This window comes from Alligator sinensis, unplaced genomic scaffold, assembly GCF_000455745.1.
Source record: "Alligator sinensis unplaced genomic scaffold, ASM45574v1 scaffold84_2, whole genome shotgun sequence".
Lineage (NCBI taxonomy): Eukaryota > Metazoa > Chordata > Crocodylia > Alligatoridae > Alligator > Alligator sinensis.
Genome location: NW_005842247.1, coordinates 1,353,166 through 1,369,987, shown reverse-complemented (window position 1 = coordinate 1,369,987; position 16,822 = coordinate 1,353,166). Strand labels below are relative to the sequence as shown.

General features: G+C 43.0%; 1 protein-coding gene across 2 annotated transcripts in view; it reads left to right on the top strand.

The window, feature by feature from the left end:
- The first annotated feature begins 231 nt into the window (after positions 1-231).
- SLC7A1 (solute carrier family 7 member 1) overlaps positions 232-16,822 on the top strand; it is a 60,501-nt gene continuing 43,910 nt past the window's right edge. Inside the window, exon 1 of one of the 2 annotated variants that reach the window (XM_025208712.1) lies at positions 232-415. The gene's annotated coding sequence lies outside the window, so the exon portion shown is untranslated. Of the gene's footprint in view, positions 416-15,810; positions 15,929-16,822 lie in introns of those variants that run through there. The other variant, XM_025208713.1, reaches the window with a different exon arrangement.

Sequence of the window (16,822 nt, the reverse complement as noted above, 5' to 3'; positions counted from 1 at the left end):
CCCTCAGACGGCCCGCGCGGGGCACGCGGGTTTCCCCCCCCCCCCATCATTGCAGAGGAAGTTTTGGGTAGGCCTCCGCCATGCCCCCTCCTTGTTGGCATTCAGATGATGCCCGGCCGGCTGTGCGGTGTTTTCACCCGTGGGCGGAAACCCCCCAGATGCCTGCGAGGGCCGGGCCTGGCTTCTCGCTGCGGGGCTGCCTGTAGGCGGTTTCACCCGGGTTGGGCAGTTTCCTCCTGGCTTGTTTTTGTTTGAGGCGGAAGAAAGGGAGAGCTGAGGGGACTGGCGCACGTGTGTGGGGCCCGACGCGTGGGGTATTGTTCCCGTCGTTCCCAGGTGCCCGGCGCTGTAGAAACGTGCGGCGTAAAGACACGGGTTCAGCCCCAGACCTATGGCTACTTGCTTGCCTTGCAAGGTAACGGGCAATGTCGCGGTGTAACGCACACGTGCAAGCGTGGCTTGCGAGTTTAGCTGACTTCCTTTCACTGTTCCCTTTTTCAAGGTGCCTTGTGTGTGTGTGTGTTTCTTGCCGCCTTGTCTGCCTAACCCCACCCTTGCTGCAGGAAAAATCTCTCAGGCAGCATCCCAAGGGCAGGAATCACCTCTGCCTGCACAGCCTTCCTTGCTTAGGCCACACGTACAACTGGTGATGGAAGGGAAGCGAGAGGGGTACATCCTGCCTGTGATAGAATAAAAGACTTGGCACCATCCCTAGTAAAAAGTATTTTCAATTTGGTTGCTAGCTCTTGCATCATACACATGTTCTAAAATGGCTGACGCCATACACAGCTTCTAAATGTGTTAGTTTATTCATTGCCGTGGCCTTAGGCGGGACTGACGGCTCAAATTTAATAGGGCCTTGTGGTGAAGAGAGAAACTTATGAGACTTCCTGTTCATTTAAGTGGGAGACCTTATTTGCAGAGTTAAGTCTAAGAACATCTCTGATAGCTTACTCCTTTTTCATTGTGTGAGCGAGTTAAGTTTATTATGTGAATTGTCTAACCTGTGGTTGCTGATACCCTCACATGCAAAGTATGATACTTTTCGATTGGAGACTTGAGTACCTTATTTGCATCCCTCCGTCCGTCTATATTTGCAGTGGTCTGTGCATTTTATAGGTCATTTGAGGAAATAAAAGTATTCTGGCAACTCTGCTGTGACCATGCTCCAGCTGCTCTTTGTGCTGCTTTACTGAAACAGAACAGCCTTAAGCCTGACTTCTCTACATCAGTGAACATTTCTCTGCTTTGGGAAATCATTGGGTGACCTACAGTTATTGTCCCAGCAGACTTGCCAGCTGCCTTCTTACTATCTGAGAAAAAGATCATGACTGGGTTTCCCTAACATTGGTGGTCCCACATGCTGGAATGGTTGCTTGGGATCCGGGGACTAGCCATCTTTGACCTCTCCATTCCTCCCCAGTTCTGCACTGACCCTGAACCATCCATGCTGGGTTATCTTCCCTTTCCTTTAAAAGGAAAGCATACCATAAGATCATTTGAAATCCATAAATGACTGGATTGTTGGTTTTTTTTTTTTCCCCCCTAAAGTGTGAGACCGATAGGTTCTCCAACAACACAGTGTAGGAGACATAGGTATGGATACAATCAGATTTTAATAAAGCAAAATACTTAGTGATTAGCTAGAAGTTCTCTCAAACCATTTAAAATAAAATTCCATTTTTATCCTGGAAGGTTACTAGACATAAAATAAATATATCATTACATTATGCTCTTGGATCAAAGAAGAATGGCACAAGAGAGCCATCTTAATTAGGCAGTAGGAGCGTACTTCAGATAAGTTAGGCAGACTCTTTTCTAGCAAGTGAATGACATTGGGAGATGCAGTCACTATCACCATCATTTATGGCTCCGTTTTTAGTGAGATTTCCTCAGGCTGTCAGGAATATCGCTTCCTGTCCCATTCTCAGCTTCCTGAGACTCAGGTTGCACACTGGAATTTTGCACTTCCAGCCCCTTCCTTTACCCCAGCTTTCAGACAGAAAAGACTGTTATGTAAAACCCTCCTTTCTCAGCAAACAGATAGGACCCTGAGGCTAAAAATAAAGGTAGTTCTCATTGCATTATCAGCTCTGTTGGGATGTGTCCAAGCACAGTTGTTCTGATTGATTAGAAAAAACTGATGTCACTTGTCCCACAGGTTGAGCTCCTAGGAGTGGCAGGGGCCTGAATCCTGTGGCAGTTTGAGAACATATCCCAGGAGTACAGGCAGCCCTGGACTTCCCACGCTCACTAGGGGGGGGGGGGGGGGGAGGAGAGCACAAAACTATTTCAGTGAATTGTCACAACCACAAATTTGGTCATTTTGTGGCATGACAAAGGACATAGACATCTGTTAGCTCAGGTTTTATGGTGCCATAAAAAAAATGTATGGTGGCACAAAGGCAATTTCTGCAGCTTGAAAACGTGTAGGGTAAGTTAAGTTTTGCATATAAATGTTAAAGATTCTAAAAGTATCTGATGAAACACTTAAAAATCACCACATCAAAGTATGCTTGACACTTTAGGGTGCCTATACATGAGCAGCAAGGCTGCTCCCATGCACTGTAATTACAGCGCATCGGAGCAGACTCTATCATGGTAATTACCACGCTCTAGCATCTTGTGCATCAGCGTTCCTGTGCTTAAAAATGGCGGTGGGGGCACTTTTATGTAAAGCTTGTTGAATGAGCTTCAGATAAAGCGTCCCTGCCACCACATTTTAAGCACGGGGATGCTGAAACCATGATTTGGTTTGTAATAATGCTCTGATAGGAAGTTGCCTGGCTTCCAGCCAGATCACCTGCCTGGGTTCACACCATCTGGCTGAGGCAGTTAGGAGAACTAGTTCCCAGGATTTCCAAGTGCCTTTAGCCCACAAGGCAGGTTACTGAAGAGCCATGCTTTCTGACACTTCCAAGGTCCAGTTTCAGTGATGGGCAAGAGTTGTGAAACTGAACCGACTCATCTTAACTAGGTGGGAGTCAACAAATTTTAATCAACAAGCTGTTAGGGCTTCACCATCTCCAGTTCTGCTGTGGTTCACCAGGCAGGCACTCAAAAATTCTGAAGAGTATGTATTTTATTTTGGAAGTGTCATGTTTTTGTATTTCTGAAGTGAAATACTGTTGGACTTCTCTTCCATGAAAATTGATGTGTTCTGTGGGGGTTTTTTCATTCAGATTCAGGATTAAGAAATTTTCTGGAAATTAGCATTTTCACAGATCAAAAACATACTGTCTCTGGATAACATTAGCGTCTTCAGGAATTGGAGTCGGAGGTTGAAAGATCCAGGAAAAAAAAAAGTTCTGTGCCTTGTTCAGGATTACTCATGGTATTTCTACTGGTGAACCTATTCCTTAATTTCTTTAGTACTGGTGTCTTGATCACTACCCTGGGTAGTACAGTTCTTAACTTATCTCTTTTAAAAAGTTAAAACCAGTATATTTACCCTGACCTTACCACCTCCCCTGCCCCCCTTTCCTTAATCCCTTTCTCTTCCTGAGACAGGGAACAATTTTTTTTCAGTTTCTCCTTTCACTGTGGAGGCAGGCTATGATCTTGTCTGTCTTTTGAAGGCGATATGGATTTCAAATCTTGCTCTTGGCTTATATCTTAGTCATCCCTCCTAGTAATTATTTTGCATTTTTATCGGCCTCCGCAGCTCTGGCATCAGCTCCATGGTGACTGCGTATATGGAGCTGATGCCAGAGCTGTAGAGCCCGGTGTAGCTGTTTGCAGCCTGCTTGCTGCAGTTGCCCAGAGCCCAGGCGGGCTAGAAACAGCTGCACCGGGCTCCAGAGCCCAGTTACCAGCTCTGTGCTGGGAGCAGGGGAGAGACTGGGGTTGTGCTGCCTCAGGCCCCTCCCCCACTGCTGGCTCCAAGGCACCAGTACAGAGCTGTTCCTGGGGCTCCGAAGCCTGGCACAGCTGTTCACAGCCTCCCAGCTGCAGCCTGGCTCTGGGTAGCTGGGAGCAGCTACCCACAGCTGTGGCATGCCAAGCAAAATGGCCTCCCGTGCCATGCTCTGCACATGTGCTGGAGGTTGCTGACCCCTGAGTTAACACATACTTAAGAGCATATCACTTAAGGAAGGAGAAAAAGCAGAATGTTGTGGTACCCTGAATGAACAGAGCCATATCTTTTTGAGAAAATAAGGCAACAGCTTTCAAACATCTAATGGGACTTTGGAGACAAAAACCAAGGCTAAGTTTATTTCTGTCATTATTTACTATAGTGAGAATGTGACTCATAATTACCTTGTCAAAGGATAAAGGAGGAAAGTTGCTAACACAAGTGATAGTGTGAAAAGAGTAATATTTAAACAGCTGCTGAAGAACAGAAGCAACTTTTTTACACTTAGCCCTGAAGTATTTGAGATTCTTTGCTGTTTATACTCAGAAAGGAGTTTCCAAACCTCTTTCTAAAAAGCAGATCTCTTTTTGTGATTATTATTATTATTATTATTGTGGTGATTGTCAATTTCATAGTTCCTGATTAATGTGGTTGTGGAGGGGGAGGTCATTGTTACGGGGACAGATGTGGTCTTTTGAGTAACTTTGGCTGCTGGTCCATCTGTGGGTAACCAGTTTGGCAAATGAACAATTGGCTGTGCTCGTGATGGTTATATTGTTGTGATGTAACTTTCTGCCTAAATTGCTGTTTTCGGTCACTTTTTATAGCTCTTTCTGAAACCTGCATGGTAACTAAAGAATTTGGCTTTGGAAATAATGCTCTCAGACTCGCTAAGGCAGGTTTTTCCATAATAAATGTAGCCTATAGAGCCTGTAGGCTCCTGAAATGTGGCCTGCAGGCCAAATGAGGCTCATGAGCATTATGGTCTGCTAGTACTTCTCTCTTCTCTTCTTTTCTTCCTTTTCAAGTTTCCAGTATGGCCCAGGGGCCTCTTCAGCGCTTTCTGCTACCAGGACTGCCCCTTTGAAATGGCCTTTCACAGGTGAAATTTTGCAAACCCCTGATATAGAGAATGCACCATACTGTAGTATCAAAATATATCTTACTCTTCCAGTAAAACTATTAATTGATAATGGCATCTTCTTTAGACATGCCTTTTCTTGCAAGGAAATACACATGGAAAGATGTATGTAACGTAGTGCACAGCAGAAATGAAAGGACAGAAGTAGATCTTCATATTTATCTTGGTGCCCAAGCTTACAGGGACAGTAGTAATTACCATTTCTTTCAAACAATTTGTCTTGCTTAGAAAAACACTGAGGATTTTAAACACACTTTTTTTTTTCCCTCCCAAAGCTCCAACAGAATGGCATTTAACAGAAAAATAGCAACCAACAGATTTATTCCCTTCATGCTGTCATTTAAAGACCCTTAATAGTAATATTTTTTGCTGTGCATCTGTGTGGCATATAGTACTTTGCCTGATTCTTGGTAATTGGTTTCTATGAATGGGAGGGAATGTCCATTGTGGTGTTTAGGTGCTACAAGGTTTGTATGTCAAAATGTCTGATGTGACCTTACATCCAGAAGGTACCAGGGGAGATCTGTTAATGTGTTCTGCTGCTTAGTCATGGGTATCTGGTGCCAGGCTCAAATGCACCTGTGCTGTAGTCTGAACCCAGCTGTCAGAGAGCGTCTGGTCATTGGGCTGGGGAATCAGAGATGGCTGGCCGGGGTGATGACCATATGGTTCTGTTGTGTGCCTTTGGCTATATCCGTTAGGGTAGCCTACTTGTGGCTGATGAGTGCCTCCGAGGCTTTGGATAGCTAATATTTGCATATGATGTTCCAAAGTATATGAAATTTCAGTTTTTTAAATATGACCATAAAGATACAATGAATGGTGTTCTGCTTTCAAAATGTTGCATTTTGGCATCCCTAACAATGCAAAGAAGATTATTTTGGTCCCCAAACGTTCATCAACAAATTGTATGTTATTGTTTGATTTTGTTTTTATTTTTTTTTATGGAAAATGCCATGTTTTACAAAGCATGTGCTTTATTTCTAAGGTAATATTCTTGTCACCTCTGATGAGACTGTATGTCATGTGATTTCACTTATTTTTCTTGCAGAGGTCTGCATTACTGCTGAGAGGCCTAAAATATTGTTTTCAAAACATTTTCCAAATTACATACAGTAAAACATGATATTTAAGACTCAGAAAACAGGCTTTTATGCATGCCTGACTTCCACATGAGTAACCTTTAATATGGACAGATGCAAGTGTAGATCCTGTAGAAGCAAAATGGCTGAGTAAGTTTTATTATAGCAAACCTTGCAGTCTGTCAGGATTAAATGGGGATTTATGTAAAATCTTCTAAACCTTTTTTTTTTTTTGAGTGCATCTCTTTTGTCACCAGACTTTGCTTTAGAGTGAGCCAGAATTAATGTGCTTGATGGACCCATGATTAGACAATAAGTTCTACCTTCCTACACTACAAATTGTAAAGCAAAATCGGAGTATAAAACTGACTAATATTTAGTGCTTGTTGTATAGTGCCTCTTTATGAAGAATCCTGAGGCATGTTAAACATCATCATAAAGTTAAGCTCCTGTTTGTTTAAAGATGGTAGAGATACTGTTCCTGGGTCTACTAAATGTGGGAGCAACATGCTACCAAATCAACATGTTACAAAGGCAAATAGGGTGTGTACTGTGGCTTTATGCATTATAAGCATTATGTTTCTGCTGGGAGAATTGCATTTACTACAAACATGCCCCCCCCTCTGGAAGATTTTACAGGTTGAGACTGAGAAGACCTCCCTTGCAAGAACTTCTCTCACAAGAGTGAATCCTTATATGTTCCCTCCTGGTCTCATTTGGGAGGGAGGGTGATAGCAGCAGCCACTCTGCTTCTTCCCCAAACCAAAGACTGCCTCATATTGGGAATGGGCTGGGGAGCTTTGCACTGCTGTTCCCCTCCCCTTCAGGATTGGGAGGGGAGCAGCATCTATTTTTCCTTGCCTCTTCCCTAACCAGGCAGTCTTTGGTTTGGGGAAGAGGTTTAGGGGCATGCTTTGCTAGCTCCATCTGGCTTCCCCTTATAGTGCCTGCTACCCAGTTGGACAGTGGAGGTAGGATTGCGAAGCCTAGGTACTGGGAATCAGGCTTGGGGAAGCCTGGTCTAGAGAAATTAAAAGAAAACAGCATGCAAAACTGTATGGGGAATTAGGGATTTGGAGTCCATTCCTAGTCTGTAGCAGGGAATAGGTCTGTGGCTGCTACTTCAGGCCCCAAGATGGAATAAATACTGCAGACTCCCTTGGTACTTTCTAGGTGACAGTTTCCCTTAAATCTCTTTCTGTGTGAGTCAACTCCAGCTTCACCTTCACAGGATTTATTGAGGGCCTCTTCACTTTGACACCAGCTCTTATGCTTATGTGTTGGACTGCAGCAATTCACCTTCACTGGAGACTTCTCATGGTTTCTGTGTTGTTGTGTGAACTTGACTCTAGCAGGTGTTTGTAAACTGCTTTCAGGTCCTTAGGAAAATTGGCATGTTATACTTTTACACCTCCTATCACTTCTTTTAAACTGCTGATTTTTGTTAAAGTGTTTCCACTTTCTCAGGACTGATCAGAATTGGCGTGTCTTGTCTTAAAATGTGTATGCATGCTTGTATTCACTTACAACTTAATTTAGATATGGTGTTAAGCCATTTAAGCACAGAGCTTGTCCATTGTACATTTTTTTGTACAACACCTCACATAATCATTGGAGCCTTTAGGGACTACTAGAACATGCATTCACAAAAAAGTGATAATTGATGTAAGACAGTAGGCCATCTTACTGCTTCTAAATTGTTGGTGGCAGTCACTCAGTATGAGCATGATAGTCTTCCAGTTAATAGGAAGTCTTTGAGTCCAGAGGCAACCGAAAATGTCCTGTATGTTTGACTGCAGACATGGCTGGCAGTTCTGGGAAGGAGGAGTAGATTCCGGTGATGCTGGGTCACAGCCTTTTCCGTTTGTGTCTCTCTCGTTTATTTGCCTCCACAGTGAGGTGAGTTTGCCTGAAATGATCAATGCCTTGTCATGCATCATGGCGTCATTAGAGACCATTCAGTGCTTGAGTCTTCCCAGGTAGTGATTGTTAATATTGCATTTCTTCAGACTGGCTTTCCAGGTGTCCTTGAATGTCTTCTTTTTCCTACCTTTAGAAGGATGGCCATCAGTGAGTTGGGAGTATAAGATCCATTTTTGGAAGCTAGTTATCAAGAATCCTTATTACATGTCCTTTCCATGCTGTCTGGAGCTGGTGCTGTATAAACATGGCTTCAGTGCTGCTGGTGTTTGCTTGAGGCAGGATGCTGGCATTTGTTCTTCTGTCCTGTCAGTTGGTCAAGGGTTTCAGGTGTTTCCAGTATGTTTATAAATAGTGTCAATTGTAAGATAGCAGTTGCATGTGTTGTGTTTTTTTCCATAGACATTAGGGCTGGAAGGGACCTTGGAAGATCATCAAGTCCAGCCCCCTGCCCACAGGGCAGGAAGTCAGCTGGGGTCATAGGATCCCAGCAAGATAAGCATCCAGTTTGCTCTTGAAGGTGTTCAATGTAGGCGCTTGAACCACCTCTGGTGGCAGGCTGTTCCAGACCTTGGGGGCTCGGACAGTAAAGAGATTCTTCCTTATGTCCAGCCTGAAACGGTCTTGTAGTAGTTTATGACCGTTCGACCTAGTCGTCATCCCTTGGGGCGCTCTGGTGAACAAACGTTCCCCCAGATACTGGTGGTCACCCCTGATAAACTTATAGGTGGCCATCAGATCACCCCTGAGCCTGCGCTTTTCTAGGCTAAAGAGCCCCATGGCTCTCAGCCTGTCATCATAGGGTCTGCTTCCCTGACCTCTGATCATGCGTGTGGCTCTTCTCTGGACTCTCTCAAGCTTCTCCACATCCTTTTTGAATTGTGGAGCCCAAAACTGGACGCAGTACTCCAGCTGCGGCCTCACCAAGGCCGAGTACAAGGGGAGAACGACGTCCCGGGATTTGCTTGAGAAGCATCTATGGATGCAAGTCAGTGTTTTGCTCGCTTTACTAGCTGCAGCATCGCATTGCAGGCTCATGTTCATCTTGTGGTCAATGATGACCCCCAAGTCTTTTTCTTCCATAGTGCTAGCCAGCATAGCACTGCTAAGCCTATAAGGATGCTGCGGGTTTTTCTTTCCAAGGTGGAGAACCTTGCATTTATCGGCGTTGAACACCATCAGATTCTCGTCCGCCCACTTCCTGAGCCTGTGCAGGTCAGCCTTGATCACCCGCCTGTCTTCTGGTGTGGATGCTTTGTCCCAAAGTTTGGTGTCTTCTGCGAACTTGGCCAGTCCGCTTCCGACTCCAGTGTCCACATCATTAATGAAGATGTTGAACAGTATGGGTCCAAGGCCAGAGCCTTGGGGGACCCCACTGGTCACAGGACACCATGATGAGTGACTTCCATCAATTGCTACCCTCTGGGTCCGACCACAGAGCCAATTTTCCAGCCAGTGGATCGTGGTGGACCCAAGGTGACAATTGGCCAGTTTCGCCAGTTTTTTTCACTCTACATTCATCTGCTTCTTCACCATGTGCCATGAAAATGTAAAGGCCATGTAACAGGGTTTTACTTAATCCCACGGTTGTTTCTTATATATTTCCTACTCTACTATGATTTGGCTAGCTGAAGTTTGTGCATAGGTCAATTCATGCACCTCATGTTAAGAATATAATGAAGTGACTTGCTGAATTAGTGCACAGGTGAGACTTGATTGGTTTTATTGATTATTCATGTACACTCATAGAAGGGAGCACTTTCATACATAGCAAAGCCTAGAGGGAAAATATAAATCCTAAATCTGTATGCAGTAGTATCACAGTCTCTCTGTTCACCTTGTAGAGTAGGGTTGACCAGCTTGCAGCACAGGTGCCATGTGGGGCCTGGGCAGTCTGTGTGTTACACACAGCAGATTAGGGAGAAGGGCAGGCAGCACAGTGACAGGTTGGGCAGGGAATAGAAAGCAGAGCAGCAGATGGGGGCAGGGAGCACAGTACTTGAGGCAGAAAGCAGAGCAGGAGATGGGAGAGGTTGTGGTTCTAATTCGTGCACTAGCTAAAGAGGTTGGCCCCCAGTGTTATAGAGCATATCCTGATTCCACAGCTTAGAAATATTTAGAAACAACCACAACAAAAAGCAGTTGCTCTACAGACAGGTTATCTTGTCTGGCCTGTTTCTTGGGAATAACCCCATGTGTTGCATCCCTTTCACGATGGCTGTTATTGGTTGCTTTATAGCATCCTCTGTGCCATGCTTCCTGTCTGTCTGCCTGTCTTTCTTCCTCTTGAGGTACTGCAGTCTTTTTTTCTGGGGGAAGAAAATTTCAAGTTCTTTCCACACAAACTCTTGTCTGAGTTGGAGCAAATGAATATCCATTCTCTGACATAACTGTCTAGTAAGTAAGCTTGTATAAAATGACTAGGGATCCACAAATTCTCTGATACAAGTTGCAGATTCTCTGAATAAACCCCCCCCCAAATCCATGATTAAAATGAAACACCATTGTATGTGTGTATATGCAGGTATCAATTGAACATATATTTACAATTTTAAAACAATTTGGAAGCCTACCAGTGCCTCAATCACATATAATAAAATAAATTTTAAGTACCTGTAAACTTTGGTATTTAATTTTTGGGTTTTTTATAATGGAAAATAAGAGCTCCCTCTACTCCTCTTGTTCACCAGGATGCTATGCTGGCAGTGTTCTCCCCACTCTTCCCCCTGAAAGCTCTGCACCTGACAAGGCTCACAGTGGCAGTAACGTTCTCCCTACTGTCCCTGCTGCAAGCCTTGTCACCTGTGGGACTGGGCATACAGCAGCTCCAAGAATGCTGCTGCCACTGTGAACTTTGTCACCTGTGGGGCTGGCAGCAGTTGGTACACCCCTGTGGCTGGGAGCCTGTCAGTTTAGGGGGGTTCCCAGCCACAGGCGAGCATCTGGCCACATGTTCAATTAATGAGGTGATAAGAACAAGCTCCAAAACTTATTACTGTTTTTGTGGCTCAGTCTGCCCCCCGCTCCTTCTGCCCTGCCAACAACACACTTACCAGCTGGGTACTACTGCACAGGTGGCTGGGCTGTGTTCCTGGCTGCCTGCAGCGGGCTGCGGCTGGGTGTCTGTGCTTGCGCCCCTCCCCCTGGCCTTCTTTGTACCACTCTCGGGTTGTTTGAGTACCACTGGTGGTACGCGTACCAGTTTGGGAACCGCTGCTTTAACCTCATTCATAACTCAGGTCAATCCCTGAGTACTGCTTACTGAATGAATTTAAAATAGTTTGTCATCAGGTAATTAGACTGTATCCTAATTACTTTATCAAAGGAGGTTGAACTAAAATTGTATGGGTAACCTTAATTCTGGTTAGTTGGAACTTTCTAGCCCCTGAATTTGTAAACTTAATATCCTCCTCCTAACTTTTTTTTTTTTTTGGTATGAATTGACATAGATGTGTCAGAAAAGCAGAACTGGTACAAGTTATTTTGTTTCCCTCAAGTTGCAACATACACAGAATGTATTAAAAGCACTTAATTGGCCCTCATTCTCCTTCATGCACAATGGAAAGCAGCAGAAAACTAAACACTTAATTACACATGTAGAATTTATTAACAATAATTACTCTTCACAGTAAAGTGGGTGTAAATTTAATACATTTTCTCTGTAAAATGGAAGGGATGTTAATTACCTGGGTAAAATATTTCAAAGCTAGGCTCCTAAACTTGCTTTTAGGCAAAAGGCAAGTGCATGCGTGTACATTAAGAAATCCTACTGACACTAGCAGGGCCTGCAGCTGCTCAGGACATTTTGGAGAGAATCAGACCCTTTATATTTAGGTGTCTTGATATGGATTTAGAAGTCTTGCTTCAGGCTTGGAAAGTGTAGTTTCCCAAGTTTAAAGCTTGGAGCTTCAGTTCTAGCTTTTCCAATTGTAGCTTTTGGAATTTTTTAGCAGAAGTGTTAGAGAATATATGTAGAAGGTGTACTCTTTTGATGGTGCTAAGTGAGTCCCAATTTTGGAGTGATGGCTTGTTATATTGGTTTTCTTCTCTGAACTCTTTTGTCCTGGAAAGCTTTTCACTTTTTAAGGGGTCTGTTTTTTATGAAGCAGGCACTCCTATTTCTCCCCCATTTCTTCCCCCCTCGCCCCAACTTTCTCGGTTCCCATTGCATAGGCAGTCAAGGGCCCCGGTACCTTGCAGGATTGAGTCCTTTGCTGAAACCAAATGGAATGATATTAGTATAACATAAGTGTTTAACTGCAAATGGATGTGTGTGGGCAAGGCTACCATGGCAACAGCTGTTAGCATGCATGGTTACAGCTAAGCTGTGATACATGGATATTCCTGATTTACTTGTTGGCTGCAAAAAACGAAAGGAACTCTATCCATGGCAGCTGGCAAAACTGCCTAGGAGAGACTGCGCGTTGGGACGGGGAAGTAGATGATGCAATTCAAGTTGTTCATTGCAAGCTTAGCAGTCAATACAGATAGTATGCTGATTGGGTTATATGATGGCAAGGGTGGGGAATCTGAAGAAAATGTGGTTAAAATGGTTGAAACCTGACCTTTTTTAGTCCCAAATTAGAAATGAATGTTTGGTATCTACTCATAGTGAGTTGGAGTTTGAAAGCAGAGCAGTCATTCAGAGGACCGGAACAAAACACTAGTAGGTACTCCCTGTATGTTAATTATTTCACCAGAGCTGAGCAAAACAAGGAATTTCTCTTTAGCTGTGCTGTATGTGTATGTGTGACCTGTGTAGCAGGGAGCATTGGTTGCATTTACATACGTAGTTGTTACGGTTGCTTTGTGTAAATGTCACACTGGGGAGGGCATTTGCACCATTCTGTCACTCACCCTCTTTGTACATCCTTGTTTCTTCTTTTTTTCCTCCCTTGATTTTTGCTTGGGCTGTCTTTTGATAATATGCAGTTACTGCAATTGAGGAGGTGGTCCTCTCAGGTTGCCTTCCCTTTCTTGCTATGGTAGTCCTTCCTAGTACAATCCCCTTTCAATTGGCAATGGAGAAGACCACTTCGTAATTAATAATAATAAAACCATAAGACTGAAAGGGGCTTTGTGAGCCATCCAGTCTGGTGTCGTGTGTCTGTGGGCAATTGTTAACCAGGGAATCATCAAACGGCCATTGCAAACGTTTTCCAGCTATTAGGAATGATATATCTAAAACTCCAAGAGCACTCTGGAACATGCCACACCTGAAAGCAGGGGAGATGAGAGCACTGGCAGTGCCCTGCCATTGCAGTGACAGGGGAAAAAAGTCTGTGCCCAATTCTCATGAGGAAAGCAAAACCCCCCTCACTATCTGTGCCAGTCTGCCCTAGGAAAAAAAACTTGTAACCCCAAATATGGCACCATTAGCAACCTCAGAACATGAAGTGGGGGGGACATAGTCCCTGCCTTCCAGTGCTTTTAAATCAGATTATGGCAGTGGAAGTTTTGTGTTTTCTGCCCAAGGATTAGGCACATGTACTGCTGTTGCATCATGGCCTGTTCTGATCAGCTGCCTACATTGCTCTCTACTCAAGCTAAATTAAGATTGAATTGGGAAAGGTCAATTGTGATGCAGGTGCATTATAAGCACTTCCCCTCTAAAGATAGTTTGGCTTCTCCCTTGCTTAATCTTAGGCAGCAGCAAAGAATGTTCCACCCATGTGTCAGCACTTGCTTCTTCCTGCATCTTTAGCTCCACCTACGTTCAGCACTACTTGACACTCTTGTCCTTCTTACACTCCAGTTCTTTGTACCTTCCTCTGTTCTATTTCTGTGCCCTTGGAACCCTTTTTCCATGAAAGGAAGATGGCCACCATCTGGTCTTTGAATCCCCTCTTTAAATTGCACACCTCTTCTGCAGTCTGCTAGTAACAATTCATATATGTGCTTAGCTTGTGCATATAATTAAAATGTGACAGTTCATCTTCTGAGAAGACTCTTTTAAGATTATTCACTCCATGTCCATACCCAAAGTCTGCTGAATATGTGGTATTGGCCTGTGAGCTGCTAATACCTTATCCCCAGTGACTTCAGCAGTTGACACTGTGTCAGTGCCACTTAGAACTAAGCAGTACTGACACTGTATGCTTTGTTTATTCAATGTTACCCACAGCCCTGTGCATGGTGGTGTGGTTCCTGTAGGACGTACCCATTTGTTCAGCTAATGATACTGTATGCCGCTTGCATTTAAGTGCAAATAGGAGATCTTTATATGCTGGTATGGAGTCAAGCAATAAACAAGTGCCATACTGAGTAACTCTTCAATGAAAAATATTCAGCTAGTTCGGTTAAATTTTTTAGAGCTATCTTTGAAACTGCATACATATGCTGCTATGCACTCAAATAATATATACAGCTGGTTATGAAGGTGGAGATGGGATTATTGTGCATATACAAGTTTGGACTGTATTTTAGAAAAGTTGGCTTTCTTTAAAATTATATATAAATAAAATTCTTATATTTGTAGGAATGTGGGGTCCAAGGTAAGCTATTTGTGTAAGTTCCCTGTAGGTTGCCGTTATTGTGTAAATTAAAATGGTAGGAATGCTACAGTATTAGATTCATAATAATGGTAATGCACTTAGACAGAAATAATACGTTTTGGAATGCAGTTTAACTGCTTATAGGAGAAATTAACTAGGCTTGATAAAGGTAGGGAACTTTTTTCTTAATTCCTTCATTGTGTCAAATTGCTTAAATCTAGGGAGACCATGTATGGGTGTAGCATGCGTCCCAACCTCACTTGGAGTTCCTTGCTTAGAGCACTGCAAAACTGGTTTTAAGATCAGTGGAAACATTTCTGGATTAAGGAAAGCCATTTCTAATTAATTAATTTGGAATATATTTTGATTCCATTTAATCCTAAAATTCTTCAGGCATTCTTGTATAATTTAGCATTAGTCTGATTTCACCTTCCTAGGGTAAATTTATCTTGAAAACATTATGATACACTGGTGAGCTCGATACTTTGGAGTTTTAACAGCATCTCCCATCTCTTATCCTCAAACTTTGAACGATAAACACTATAAAAGGAGTGTGTGGTAGTTAATGAAAAATCTTATGGAAAGGCCATAGTGGTCTAATGGTCTCAGAAGTTTAGGAACTACAGATCAAAGGTGAGTAGTTGCTCTTGGACATGTTGCATAGACTGTGTGTGAAAGCTCAGTGTTAACATTGTATGTGTCCAGTGTATTTACACTTCCTTGCGTTCAGTGTGACTATGGCTTTCACTTTCTTGTTCATTTTTTTTTTTTAAATTAAAAAAAATCAACCATAACTCTTATGCTAACACTTTTATGATAACTTATTTTGACACCTGTGAGCAGCCCTGATGCAATGCATTTCATGTTCCTTTAACCACCCCCACCCAGTCCTGACAAACAGTTACCCACTCATGTGTGCATCAGATTTCAGTGTGCAAGACTTCCATAGTGCAAAATGAACTGGGCTCACAACAGCTGCCATGATACCCTGATTTAGGGATGTGTGGCTGTCTGGCTGGACATTCAGTGAAGGACATCCACGTCGCTTGGGCTCTAAGTGGACTTCAGTAAATTTAATATAAGTATTATGTTTGTATGAAAGTGCTGGCATGGCTGGATACACGGTTTTGTGGATTCGGTGTCCAGGAGCTTTTAGGTAATGAGGACAGATGCTGTTTCAGCCTGTTAACTGGTGTTACCCTCATCAGAGGTACACTATGGAGTTAGTGTGCACATTGTTTTAAGATGCAGAATACATCCCACAGCATGGTTTCTTGGAAGTAATTCAGCTATGATGACTTTCACCCCATATGATTAGATGCCAAGTCAATAGAAGGAGACCTGCTAAAGAAGAAACAAGAAAAAAACCTAAGTAACCAGAATTCTATCTGGAGAGCACCGTATTAACGACATTTGGAGTTCTTTACTTTCTAAGGTGTGTATTAACAGAACAGACTATGCAGATATGCACTTTGCCTTGAGGGGTTGGAAGCTTCTTATGCTGCAGTTCCTCTCTAAGATGAGGAAAACTGTTGCTGACTTTCATAGAAAGCTGCATATACAAATCTGCTCAGTTGGGGAAGGAAAGGTAGGTTTGTTGGAGCTCAGAGCTGAACATTTGTGTATTTATGGATCTCTGAACTGTAAAATGCACCACTTTCACAGAACACATTTTCATCACTGACTTCCATTTTTATAAGGCACCTGCTGATCTGTGCTGATTTGGAAATATGCCTGCAATGGCAGTCAGAACATGTAAGGTCATGGTGGTACCCTACATTTTCCTTTTCATGATTATTCAATAAAAGTTCTTTAGTTTGGCTGAGCACACTGTGCTTTGAGTCTTGCTTCATTGTTTGGTAAACTCTGAATATGCTGTTCAAACTGTTTCAGAATGCTTCATTCCAAAATGTAACTAATAATGCTTGCCTGCAGTGAGGATTTGGTATAATTGGAGTGGAGAGGTGAGAAGTTGTTTTGGTGCAGGGTTTCCTTAAATAAAAATACTATAGAATTATAGGTAAATTGTATGCTGGAGGTGCATGTGAAGTTTTCAGTTTCTGGATTTAGAGAAGGGGGAAAAAGAATCAAACATCTGTTCTGTAAGGTGAGTGAGATGGCCATGGATATTAAAGACTCAGTAATATCAGTGAAGCTTTTGAAGACTTGTGTTAAGAAACTAGGCTTGGTATTATTGTTTCTGAAAGGGATTGATATTTCATGTTGTTCATTAAAGAAAGTATTTTGTGCTGCACACATGATTCTTTTCTTTAAATTAACTCAGAAAATGGTAGGATTATAAAGTAAGGCATTTTTTTTTTTTTTTTTT